The following is a 14168-nucleotide window of genomic DNA, read 5'->3' as shown; positions in this document are numbered from 1 at the left end:
TGCAAACCCATATTAACGTCACTTATTTCTATACCCACCGACGCTTCGATATTTGGGACGGACGGCTGATCAGAGGACTGGAAGGGTGACTGTCGAGTTTCCTTAACCGGAGATTTGATTACCACTGACGGCGACCGGATTTCGCCGTCCTCTATGTCATTCTCCATATTCCGATTTTCCACATTTGTTCCACCCGATTCACCAGCGGTTTCTCTAACCGGGTTATCCACCATCATGGCCACCGAATTCTCCTCTTCCAGATCCGGTTTCCATGCATCCACATCTTCGACCACCCAAACCACATATCTTCTATTTTCCCAATTGATCACCACCATTTCCTCGATCCTCTTACCAAGTGGAACCAGAACTCTGTTGAACCTTCCGAGTTGTCCGAATCGACCCATGAGAAGGATGATTCCTGTACTACCTTCCCAAAGAGGCCACCAATGTCATCATATACCGAGCTATCCCTGAGGTGCACCGGGACACCAGAAACTCGAAGGAAAACAACACGATCAGTAGGGAGGTCATCGCCTTTCCATACCTGAAAACTACTGAACACCTTTGAAAGGTTTTCCGAATAATTTGATATTACATTTCTAACCAACTCTGGCGTTCCAAGGGTAATTAGTACACTGAGGCCACCAATGTAGGATAGACCAAAATTGCTCAGCCCCTCCTGGTTTAGAATTTTATTCATATTATTTATGGTCTCTAAGTCTTTGGCCACACCATGAATGGATCGACCCCTACAGTGTAATGGATATTTAGACCCTTTCGAAACAATGGATATCGTTTTGGCGCAGTGAAGCTGTCCTACGTTACTTTCCGGCGTTCCATTATGGAACAAACTAGCAAAAGACTTCCCACTTTGCACCTTTGACCCCCGAAAGTCATAGGCATTGTTGTTAGGTTGAGCTTCAAAAGAAGGTTCCTTTGCCCTCCAAACTTTTTCTCCAATAATCTTTGACGTGTAAATGAACTTCTTATGATTCTTATCATACTTTGCTAAAGACACCGAGACCTTTGAATTTAGAATTAACACCCTATTCATTTCCACCACAATAGCATCTACATTCTCAACCCCCATCAATCGAATGAAGCCAAAACACTTACCTTTCTTATCCTTTTTCCTAGCCACATATGCATCCGAAACGTAGCCAAGAGGTTGGAAGGCCTTCCTCAGAACAGTTTTTGTTGTACTTTCCGGTAGATTTTGAACAATGAACGTCATTTCCACTCCATTGCCTCGGCTTTTCCGCTGTTTGTTGTAATGAACATCAGTCCATGGACCACCACCATCCTCACCATTCCGATCAAAAACCGACTCCATAAGACACGGACCGCCTCGATCCCACCCGGAAACAGACCTATGAAAGGTTAATAGGATTCGATACAGTCTAGCTGGACTATAAAGATAGCCGCGACCGAGGTCAGACCTACTAAGCAATCGAGGTACAATTTCAGGATAGAGAGGAAGACAAAAAGACACACGATGACAGACACGGACGAACCCTGAGCCCGGGCAGCGAATGGGAAGGCACCGTAGGGGAGTTAGGGAAAGAGGTCAAGCCAGAATAGCGACCGCGAACCCTAAAACCGGCTAGATACTCCGTCGAGCCGACCGGCGAGCAGGGGGAAGGGGAAGAGACGGGAGATAAAGTGTGACGTTGTAGTGTAGTCTTTGTACAAGGCAATAATGTTGGGTATTACAGCTGGTTTAGTACCTTTACCCTACCACATCATTTACTCCAAGAAACCCTAATTATCTCTCCACATACCTGGCCAGGTTTTTTCATTTATTCTTTCAAATGATAAGTCGTTTTCTTTCCGTGTTGGCAGTTGGCACTGCTCTCATGTGTACATTCCACCAAAAAATGATGTACCCCCTTGCCTACCATTATTAAAAATGATTCAGACTTTTAATATGGATAACTTTGCTAATTAGATTATTGTTTATAGAACTAATGGATATGTGTCAATTGTAGTGATACTATATTTCTTCCTTACTTTTTGCTTAGATTAATATGCATGTCTCCACTGCTTTATAGCTAGCACTAGCATATCTTATTTCCTTTACTTTTTCGTATATATGATGGATTTTACAAGTGGGAAAAAAATCAAACAGAATTGATGTTTGAAGTGAAATATGGACACATTATTCTCGGTAATTGAGTCACCGGGCTACACTTATTTTATCATGTAATTATTTGAATTTTGGGTAGCGAATAGGCGGAAAACTTAGAATTTTTTTATTTTTATTTTAGTAATTCTAACAAGTTATTTTCATTTAGAGAAAGTGAAAATAACTTGCTAGAGAATGAACTTATTGATCACGCCCAAAGCAACTGATAAACCTTTTAATATCCCGTATATATTTCTGTTGAACAGAGAAAGAAATAAATAAATGGTGCAAAAAAAGAAAAAGAACAGTGGAAAACAGACATACAGAGTTGAAAGATACAACATAAACACCTATATGAGACTAAACACTACTTAGGTCCTATACTAGACCATAAAACTTCCCATCCCGTATATGACTGATGAAGTTACATACATATTTTGAATCGAAGTCCATATATACATACGAGCTTCCAGTGGCGAAGTTTGAGATTTCCGACTGTGGGGACGAAAGTCACCGAACCTAAAAATTTCTATAAAACCGAGGGGTCGAAAACGTATATACCCAAAAATTTTCCATACGATACATACTCATCGTTACAGAGCGAAAAGTTTGGGGGTCGGCCGCCCCTCTCGTCCTACACAAGCTGCGTCCATGCATGCTTCTGCTATGTTCTGATGAACCCGTGATTGCAAAGTTGGTAACTAACCTATTGCTGGAATTTTTTTGCCCGCCACTATGGCTTTCAGTGATTTTGATCTAGTGGCCCATTTGAGAATAAAATTTTACTTCACCACTTTGACATACACTAATGACTTCATAAATTTGTGCTACTTGGATAATACAACATAGTTTAATTTTTTTATAATAAATAGCAATATATATATTAATTTTATATACCTAGTAATAGCAGTTTCGTTTTCATCCATCATTATAAATCATAACAAATATAAGATATATTCTTTCCGATTATTAATCAAAAAATCCAAGTACCTTTTATGATTGAAATGAAAAAGGAAAAAGTATTTTGTCAGCATGGTAATTCTATTATTTAAAAAAGTGTGTAATTAATTTGGCATTTTGCATTTCTCACTATCTAGCTATTCAGCACTTACATTTCTTACATTTTTACATTTCTTTATTGTTGGAAATTTTGAATAATGTGAATGGAAATTAATTTAGTGATAATTAATGGACTCTTCATGGTGAGTAACTCTTTGGTGACTAACTCTTTAGTAGAGTTTTTATGTCACTTGATTAGCTTTTATTAGAGTTTTTATGTCTCTAATTAATCACTAATTAAGTGAAACTTTATTAGAGTTTTATATCTCTAATAAATCACCAACTAATTGTAACTCTTCACTACCTACATCTGTTGTAAAAGTGGTAGGCTATGTGCCTTATTGGGGATGATGAGAAAACTACAAGAAAAAAAAATATGCATGAAGAACTCTTAGAGAAGTGGTGAAGACTTGAAGACCCATGTGTTGGGTACTTAGAGAGATATGTTTTCTCTATTCATTTTCATCACTTTCATATTATTATTTTCCACAAGTTCTAACACTATAATTTTATCCGGTATAACCTCGGGCGCGTGGCCATTTCCGGCAGTACATACTGCTTCGGCTGTTGTACCCTGGGAAACAGACGCCTCATCTTTAGTAGAGGCGCGAAATCTGTTTTAAGGGAAGCGTGTTGAACACGTGCCTCAGCCACAACCATCAACATCAGTTTGTTCATTTTTGCAGCCAAGAAGGATCGCAAAAGGAGACGCGGTTCAAGTTCTCGTAGCAGAAATTGTACAAGAAGACGCTTCTCAAGCTCTTGTCAAAGACAACGATTTGAATCGATTTATTTAAATATGTTGTATTTCATATTTAATTTTGTATGGATTTGTACACGGTACGGGTACTACAATTTCCCAAAAATTATGTAAAGAGAGTATCTTTACAATTTTATATTTATTTATGTAATTTTTATTATAAAATTGTGACCCATGTCCTACAAACTTAAAACAGATTTTGTGAGATTGTTGCTACAATCTTAAAACCTTATTTATATGGATTTTGGGTTCACAAAAGAATTTATAATAAAAAAGAATATTTTTAAAGGTTGTGATCTTTTAAATATTTTTTTGGGAAATATGTATGTAGTACAACTTGTTGTGTTTAGATTTATTGAGATTGTAGTAGAATCTTAAATCCTACACCGTGATACAAAAACAAATGAAATATGGTTCAAACGTTTGGTTTTGAAACGATTTAGGGAATCGTTAATTTTTCTAACTTTTGTGTTAGATCGGGTTTATTAGTGTAAACCATACGTTTTTTGTAAACGTAAATTTCTCTAACGTGTGCGTTAGATCGGCTTTATTTTTACAAACAATACGTTTTTGTAAATGTTTCATGTTCTAACATGCTTGTTAGAAATGATCATATTATTTATATAATATGGTTTAAAGAATGAGTGTTAAAAATAAGTTTATTTTATATAAACTAATAAGCCTTATAATGATTTTTTTAAGGAAAATTGGTATTTAATAAACCAACCTTTAACCAGTTGGTAAATAATGATCCAACCTTCAAAATTGGTAAATAATAATCCCACCTATCAACATGTTGGTACTCAATGAACTTCCGTTAATTTTTTTTAACTGAAGTTAGTTTTTATGTTTTATTTATTACACAAACAGTCCTTGTAGTTGTAATTTACTAGTTTTAACTATTTTATGAAACAAAAAAACCACTCGAAAATCCTCCTTTTTCTCGATTTGAGGTTTATAAAATAGTTAAAACTAGTAAATTACAACTACAGGGACTGTTTGTGTAATAAATAAAACTTAAAAACTAACTTCAGTTAATAAAAATTAACGAAAGTTCATTGAGTACCAACATGTTGATAGGTAGAATTATTATATACCAATTCTGTAAGTTGGATTATTATTTACCAACTGGTTAAAGGTTGGTTTATTAAATACCAATTTTCCTTTTTTTAATCATTTATTTCTACACGAGCATGTTAGAATTGGGTTATTTATACAAACTGATAAGTTTTTAAGCTTTATAACAATTTTTGTAATTGTTTACTTCTAACAAAAGTGTTAGAAACGGTTTATAAAACCATTAAATTGAAAATGATTTTTGTAATCATTTGTATTCTAACATGTGTGTTAGAAACGTTTATGGAAAGTGTTAATTTGGAAGCAATTTTTAATTGTTTATTTTCTAACGTGTGTATTGGAAATGACTTATTTATTTGAGCCATATATGTGTTTTTAGCAAGCCGAATTAACATTTTGTGGAAATGTTAATATTTCTAACGTGCGCGTTAGAATTTCTTTCATTTTAACAGGATTGTTAAAAATGGTTAAAATACAAATGCTTTGAAATGTTTTATGTAAACATTTTATAGAAGTAATTTGTTTTAGAATTGATTTTAATGCTTTGTATTATTTAGAAATAAAAGGCCATACATTGAATTTGATGTTTGATTGGCTTCAATGAATTAAATCACCATAAAGTGATGGTGTGGTATTTATATGAATTTAATGAAATTAAAATCATTTACTAGACTCTTCATATGGAAGATAAACTCTTAAGTAGAGTTTTATGTCAATTTATTAGAGTTTATGTCTCTAATAAAAACTCTAATTAAATGAAAGGGAGACTTTTCTCCAACCCATGTCTCATATATTTAAAGTAGGCTATGTGCCTTACTTGATGAGTTTGAAAAAGTACAAGAGTAAGAATACAAGAATTAAATCACCATAAAGTGATGGTGTAGTTGTGTGGGATTTATCACCAACTTTAATTTGTGATTTCTAAATCCATTTGAGTGAAATTTAAATTAATAATTAAACTCTTCATATGGTGAAACTCTTGAGTAGAGTTTTAATGATGACATTTCATGAGTTTTAATGATGACATGTAATGCCTTAATTTGGTCATGTTTTGACACGTCTGTTAGAAAATGTGTATCATGAATACGAGGTTAAAGATTGTTAATAATGAACAGAAATGTTTTATGTAAACATTTAATTGCCTATGTGTGCATTAAAAATGAGGAGAAATGGTTTATTTTATAAACAATATCTTTGGAAAACGTTTTATGTAAACGTTCAATTCTATAATGTGCTTGTTATAACATTTTTTTTTCTAACATGCGTGTTAGAAAATGGTATTTGGTGAAAAACAACTTGGTGTTGTTGTGAACAAATTTAATTGTTCAAGTTTACTACTTAAATGTAGTATTTGTAACAACTTGGTGTTGTTTTGAGCATAATTGTCCAAGTTTAAAGTTTCAAGATGAAATGGGGAACTTGTACTTAAAAGTGCATGGAGTCTTATTGAGGGAGTACCTCAAGACATGCCAAGGGACGATATTGTTGAGAAGATTTTAGTCAGATTATAAAGTGTTGAAGATAAAAGCACTTTGCTATTTGATGTCTACATATTGTCTATGCTTCCGTTTAAATTTCAAAAGTGATTGACACTTATGATTTAGTTTCCAACGTATTTTATTGTTTTGTGTTCAATATCTTCGGATAACACATGCAATTTTTTACAAAGAAATAAATCACTAATGGTTGTGACGTATAAATTATTTTGTGGAAAATAATTATAACGTTGGTTATACATTGTTTAAAAGAATATGGTTTTAAACGGATAGTACATGAAAATACTTGGACATAAACAACTAGAGAGTTGTTACATTGACTAAAAGTCAAAGACGAAATATCAAATGTATAACCACATCATGAGTGAGTAATGAAAGAACATAGTGAGTGTATTTAGATGAAATACACTAACAACATTCATGTCGACATACTTCATTATAAGTCATTGGCAAATCCACAAGTGTGAATTCTAACATATGAAAGTAAAAGTACTAGATGTTATTGTATCCCTTTAATAAATCTTGCGAGATTTATAAGTGGATGCGTCTACCACTTGATTATTGTTAGATCTATATGGAGATTTTACCTTCATTTGGGAGAGCATCCTAAACATACGTATCTCCTAATGGATAACAATAGATGTGTGCAAATCACTTATGGCAAAATTATGAATGTCAGGTTGTTGAGTGTCGCTCTAGTTGACTCTATCTCACACATAATAGTGATTGTAGACGAGAAACATTCATCTTGTGGATGATGAATGTGTTCACCAAGTGACTTGCATTAAGACTTATGTTTAAGTACTTATGAGTCAATGGTAGATTGTTGGATATCAAAGGTAAACAAGTTATGTTCCTTAAATGAATGATGAAATTTAGCTATGTGCTATATACAATACTTTGTGAGGCCTTCCAAAATATTGATGTTTTAGGATTATGAATAAGTCTCCTTATTTTGTCTTAACAAGGGATGAATGTTGTAAAGTGATATTATGATATCCTTAGGGCTGTGAAGAATCAGAATGATGCATCTTCTGTTCACATGCTAAAGTATTGTAGTCTAAAGCATGCTAGCCTAGTACTTGGTTAATTATGGGTCTTGACGGAGACTAATTAACTCTAAACATTCAAATGTGTATGAACACAAAAAGAATTTGTATAGACAAAATTGAGGGAGAATTTTCATTCACTATAAGAAAAAGACATGTAACTTTTTAAGGGTTTTTTCGAAAAGCTAATGAGGAGAACTCATTTTCTAAGCTTATTCTAGATGTTAAATTAGAATTATTCTAAGTTGGTGACAAACTTATGACAATGGCATGTGTTGCTTTGGTCATCTTGGAAGCTTATGTAAGCTAATGCAATATGAGTTGAATTCACTAATACAATGAGGTTGACCTTGTTCAATCATATGTGTATAAATGTCGCCATAAGTGGTGTTACGGAAATGTTGATCAAATGGCAAGAAATGTGGGGGAGGATCCATTTAAGAAACAACCCTATAAGGGTATGTAGAAATGGTTCTCATTAACCCATCTAGATGTTATTCAATAACACTTAAATGTGGGGGTGTCTTGCATTTATACCATAAAATTTTGGCAATAAGGATTTTGTAATCCAATATAACATTGCAAACAGACGACTAAGTGGAGGACACAAATGTCGTACTGCATAATGGAGACGTGTTTGCCTTAAATGATAGATGTATCATTCTAAGACAAATATTATAACCAGATTCAGGTGGCCACTGAGTTTATAGTCTTAGAAGTTGACAATAGGCAATGTTAACTTTCGAGAACACGTCATGACAATTGATCTCAACTACAAAGTTATCTTCAGTGACATGTCAAAGACAAAGATAATGTTATGGATCCAACAACCTGAGGGTTTATTAGAGATCAAGTTGTGGAATGAGACTAAAGCCCATGGAAAAAGGGTGTGTGAAGGAAACCTACCTTACACTACAAGAAAACTGGGTTTTTAGTACGCGCAAAAGCGTCCTAAAATGCTATATTATAGGACCTTCCATTTAATAGGACCAATGGTAAAAGCGTTTCATATAAAGGGGTCGTAATAACTCCCGGAACTAAAAAAGCGTCCTAACATCTCAAATAAGATTATGAAACCAATTTTACGGTCGCGTAATATGTCTTTGAACAACCAAAATTATGTCCTAATAAAAACATATTAGGACACTTTTACGATGTTCTAATATGTGCTTACATACTTTTAATATTTTGATACACTTACAAGCGTACTTAGAAATTAATTGATAGGACCCTTATGATATAACATTATAGCAAATTTAGTATCAAGAAAAGGGTCCTAATATACCAAATAAGATTATGAAACCAATTTAATGGTCGCATGATATGTCTATAGACAACTTAAATAGCGTCCTAAAAAGAACATTGACACTTTTATAATGTTCTAATATGTGATTACCTACTTTTAATCTTTTGAGACACATACAAACGTCCTTAAAAATTAATTTATAGGACCCTTATGATGTAACGTTATAGCTACTTTAATATCAAGAAAATGGTGCTAATATCCCAAATAAGATTATAAAACCAATTTATAAACAGACCATCAACATATAACATCCTAATAGGGTATAAAATCAACTAATGAAAGAAATAAAACTTCATTATATTTCAAATAAGCATGTTCATAACAAAAACACTAAGCATAAATAAGTTATAACATTATCTAATACAAAGTCTGAACATTTAACAAAGAAATTAAAAGCATTTAAAGAAATAAGAAGCATAAAATCTTGAGTTATCATGCGTCCTCAATTCTCATGGACTACCTACAAATAAAACATCCATGTATAAGCATTAAGTTCCATGATATTAAAACTATTTGTATCACAAGTTTAATAAATACATACCGAGATGAATGGATAGGGCCATGCGATAGATGCACCAATACAATCTTGAATTGTAGAAAATAAACCATATGGTCTTATCACAAGTTTAACAAATACATATCTTTTAACAAAGTAGTTAGTGCAAGTCCAGAAGGTAAAAATTAACATGTTCCATCTGTAATATTTGGTTTTGACTTCTCAGATTAAAAAAGTTGATATGGTTTTACATTTTGGGATAAAGTATGTCAACGCCTCTAGCCTACCTATGTCTTTTTGAAAGTAATAACGTGATATTGTAAAGTTCAGGAACACTAATTCAAGCACACTTGAGCAACCTTTTCTTTTCTTTTTAGCGATTAAAATGAAACGGAACCAGCATGCTTCACGGGTCATAACTTTTAGTTTTTATTTCTACTCTACAAATGATAATTTGCAGAATTCTATATAAGTTTTCCTTTTAAAAACTCACGTTTTATAAATTAAAACTGGTCAACACCGGAAGGCAGGAGGATCTGCCAACATTCTTCGACCAGCTTTACAAAGAATCTGTCCCCACAATAGATCACAAAGCCATTTCAAACACACTCTCCAACTACACCAAAAAATCATGAAAACTAACATATCAAACATATCATCCATGTGAACTTTGCAAATAATCTCTCATGCATGTAAGCTTCTGTCACAACAAAATATTCCTTAAATTCAATGGAAGCAATTAACAATTACACATGACTCCAAAGAGTAAATCGGTGAAACAGATCTAGCCGGAAAAAAAAACACAATAAAACCTAATAAAACTTAATCCAAAACTCAAACGGACACAAAAGTAACCAGTAATTACATTAAAAACAAACAGAAATAAAAAAACAAGTACCACAATAACATCAAATCTAAAAAAAATGATGAAATTGAAGAATCTGGATGAACTTACAGTAATTAAACCTAAAAAACTGCATCTAAAACTCTTTTACGCACAAAATTAACCAGTAATCAAATTATAAACAGACAGAAACGCATAATACTAATATTATCGATTAAAAAGTAGCGTAATAGTAAAACGTGATGATTGGAATGAAATAAAAATATATACAGAAAAAAAAATAATAATAAACACACGAAATGGAAAGATCTGGAAGAACTTACAGTAATAAACCTAAAAACAGCATCTAAAACACAAACAAGCAAAAAATCAACTAGTAAGCATATTAAAAATCCATGGAAACACATACTACCATTGATAAATGAAAATTTTGAAAGCAAAGGATTTGAACGAACTTGTAGTAACAAAACTTCATTTAAAACTCAAACTAACACGAAATCAATCAGTAATCACATTAAAAACGAACAGAAACACGTAATGCTATGAATTAGATCGAAGAAACCTAAAAACCTTCATCTGCTTCTTAGTAACACATTCGATCAGATCATCATTTTCAAAGTGCAATGCCAAAAACAAAAAGCTAATATTTTAGACTGTAAATCGATATGATATGATATCAAATTAAACAAGTAATGTTTGCAAAAATAACATGAGCAAACTAGTTTGATCATTGTACATAAACACACTAATGGGATCACCAAACAAAATTAAAGTAGAGGTTGAAAGAAAAAAAACAGATGCACATTCTTCCGTCGAATCCACAAGTTCGTAATTGCATAAAAACAGAACAAACAATTTACTATCCATCAATACATCAGTATGCATATTATTTGGTTCAATTTGTTTCATCAATGTGCATAATATTAAAAGGCATCATAATTTCGATTTCATTCAACTCAAAGCAAAGCAAAGCAAAGCAAAGCAAATCAAATTAATTTCTGACATACATAATAAAAGGGAAAAAATACAAGCAAATTGAGAATCAGGTCAATCCTTTTTAGAAAATAATTCGCAAACTAGAAGTTGGTTAGTTGTCTACCCCCCCCCCCCCAACCTTGTTTGGAACCGAAGCGGAGATGGTGGATGAAGAACACCATTACAAGATTTCATTATGATTGATCGCATTCATTGTGAACAAATGATAGAATTTCATTGGCTCGTTTGGTTCAGAATTCGGAAGCAAAAGAAAGCCATGTTGGGAAACCCTAACTATAGGACTTGAACAACATGTAAACACAAATTCAAATTAACCAAATTAAAAAAAAAAAAAAGATCCATTGTAAGGTCCTTAGGAATATATCCAGAATCACGCTTTATAACTTTGAACAATGAACATTATTAACATATATTATCATTCAAATCAGTCTACACCATCAAATCATCTTTGTCATACCTACGAAGCTTTTTCATGGGTTAATTATCAAAACCCCTTTATGTATTACAAGTAAAATGGTAATTGAGTAGAGATGAACTTACAGATTGAGAAAATTGGAAACAGTAATAATGTTCCACCCACGAGAAGAGTAAAGATTGACGCAATCATTTAATTGCGACTCTCAAAGCGAACTTCATGTGAAAATTACAACGATTCCTTCGATTTTTTTATGAAGATGCCTTCCACGTTCTGGAACCAGTTCCACCGCCCCTACTCAGCATACACCTTATTGGGCGTGAATTTCACAATGGGTGGGAAATCTAAAAATTTTGGGATATGGGGAGGGAAACCAAAGTAAAAATTTTACAAATTAACTATTAACTAAAAAAACATATATAAGACTATGGGGTATGGTGACGCGAGGGTTGGGAGCACGAGTTGACACGTGTAGTTTGAGCCCCTCACCACCGAGTGATGTGTCTTTGAGGTATGGCGGGGCGTGGGTGAACCGCATGGCTTGGTAGTTTATACAAAAAAAATATATACAAAAAATTAAAAAAATACACACAACATTAAAAAAAAAGCCTAAAATTTTATTAAATTTATAAAACGACTACAAAATAAAAAAACCTAAAAACGATTACAAAATACAAAAAAAAAACCTAAAAATTACAAAAAAACCTAAAGACGATTACAAAAAAAAAAAAAAAAAAAACCTAGAGCGTTAGGTAAATTTCAAAAAGCGTGAGCTTGTCGAACGACTTTCGCTCCTTGCCCCCGAAATTCATTGTTTGCCACCGCCACCGGTCCTCGTGACTTAACCCACCGCTCGGAACGGCTTCGTGGTAGGATTTGAAACGATCAAGCATGGGTCGTAGCTCGCACCATTTATGTTGGCACGCGTTTAAGTTGTGCCGGTCGTGTCCGACGTTATGTTGGTAGCTTGCAAAGGCTTCCGGTCAATATCGGGGTTGACCGGGTTGTCGCCCCTTCATAGCGTCAACGACGCTCGTGACGAGAGCTAGCTCTTCTTCGTGTGTCTAAGAGGCCATCGGTCAAGTGGGTTGGGGTAGCGGGTTCGATCAAGTGGGGTTTGCTTGGGGTAGCCGGTGGGGTTGGGTTATATTTATAGTGATGTTGATGGGTTGGGGTGACCGCTTGGCTTGGCCAAATAGTTACATTTAATTTTTAAAATATAAACACCCCGCTATGACATGGCCACCAAGCGAATAGGAGCCCGCCACATAGGATCGCTAGCCCGCCCCACGCCCGGCTTTAAACTCCCGCCCCTTAGGCCACGCCCCAACTCAAGCCCACCCGGGGTGGTGGCTTGGGCGTTTTCAGCCAACCCACGCCCCGACTCAAACCCCATACCCCACAGTCTAAAAAACAATCCATTATAATAAATATATATATCGTAATTTACAATGATAGTTATAAATATTAAAGTTTTAAGCAAAGTATTTTATTTACCTATAATAAAAAATTAAAAAATAATATTAATTTATAATAATGAAAATATTATATTATATTATATTATGATTTACATCTTCCAACTAAATGGACTCGTATGGAGAGGGACTTCGTTGTCTCATGTATGTGCCATGTCAATCAGAGAGTTTTATTGTCCTTGCTCAATAGCTAGTGTGGTATGGGATGAAGCTCCTCTTTCTAGTTCTCTACTGTAGCGCCCCACCCCCCCCCCTGTTTAATACCTCCCACACACACAAGAGCTCGCTATTGCTTTGACTAGCTATCAATAGCACACCACCCCAACCGAATAACTAGCATGGTATGGGGGAGGGGCGTTATTTCCTCGAAAAAGCTAAGGTGCCATGGGCAATGGTGCCCATGGGCGCCATGTAGAATACATAGTGTGGTGGGCAAGGACAAGGGGAAAATTCACTGCCATGTAGGCACCATGTAGAAATTGGGGGATTTAGTCTCTACATTACAGAATGAAAGGGGTGGGTGAAATGCAAGGAGACAAGATCAAATGAGCAAAAAGTCAAGTGGGTATTGGGCAACGCCCAAGGTCAACGTGGACAAGGTGGTGGGCAAGGCATGGATGGGCTCCCCATATCCCCCCCCCCCCCCGAGTGGTCTAGTTGACGAGGACTACCTATGATTGACATTTTTGATCATAATTAACTACCTTAACCTAACTAAACTCATGGTCATGATAACTCTTAGTGTGCCATGAGGACCTTAAAAGTCGTATAACTATTAATGGACCATGATGAACTTTATTAGGTCATGTTAGATCTTTGAGGGTTAGATTGAGTTATTGTGAGTCATATTGAATCATATTGTACAATAATAGTTCACATATACCTTAATGGTCATATTGGGGCTTAATATACGTATTCAATGGATTATATGTGTATACAATAAATGATTATGCATGTCTTAATAGACCGTGTTGTGCTTTAATAGTAATGTTGGCTCTTAATGGACCATGAATGACATGCTTTATTATGTTATATTGGGATATAAAATACTATATGTATTATAGTGGATG

General features: G+C 34.3%; 1 long non-coding RNA gene across 2 annotated transcripts; it reads right to left on the bottom strand.

Annotated features, from left to right (window-relative positions):
* Positions 1-9191: 9191 nt before the first annotated feature.
* On the bottom strand, positions 9192-11987 carry LOC118492318. 2 transcript variants are annotated; one of them, XR_004893168.1, is made up of 3 exons: positions 10775-11987; positions 9414-10545; positions 9192-9332 (listed from the first exon to the last, which is right to left on the bottom strand). It is a non-coding gene; the product is annotated as an uncharacterized LOC118492318 (long non-coding RNA). The 2 variants fall into 2 exon arrangements; XR_004893167.1 differs by having other exon boundaries at positions 9414-11987.
* Positions 11988-14168: the final 2181 nt, after the last annotated feature.

This window comes from Helianthus annuus, chromosome 5, assembly GCF_002127325.2.
Source record: "Helianthus annuus cultivar XRQ/B chromosome 5, HanXRQr2.0-SUNRISE, whole genome shotgun sequence".
NCBI classification, from domain to species: domain Eukaryota; kingdom Viridiplantae; phylum Streptophyta; class Magnoliopsida; order Asterales; family Asteraceae; genus Helianthus; species Helianthus annuus.
This window is presented reverse-complemented; position numbering and strand designations above follow the sequence as displayed.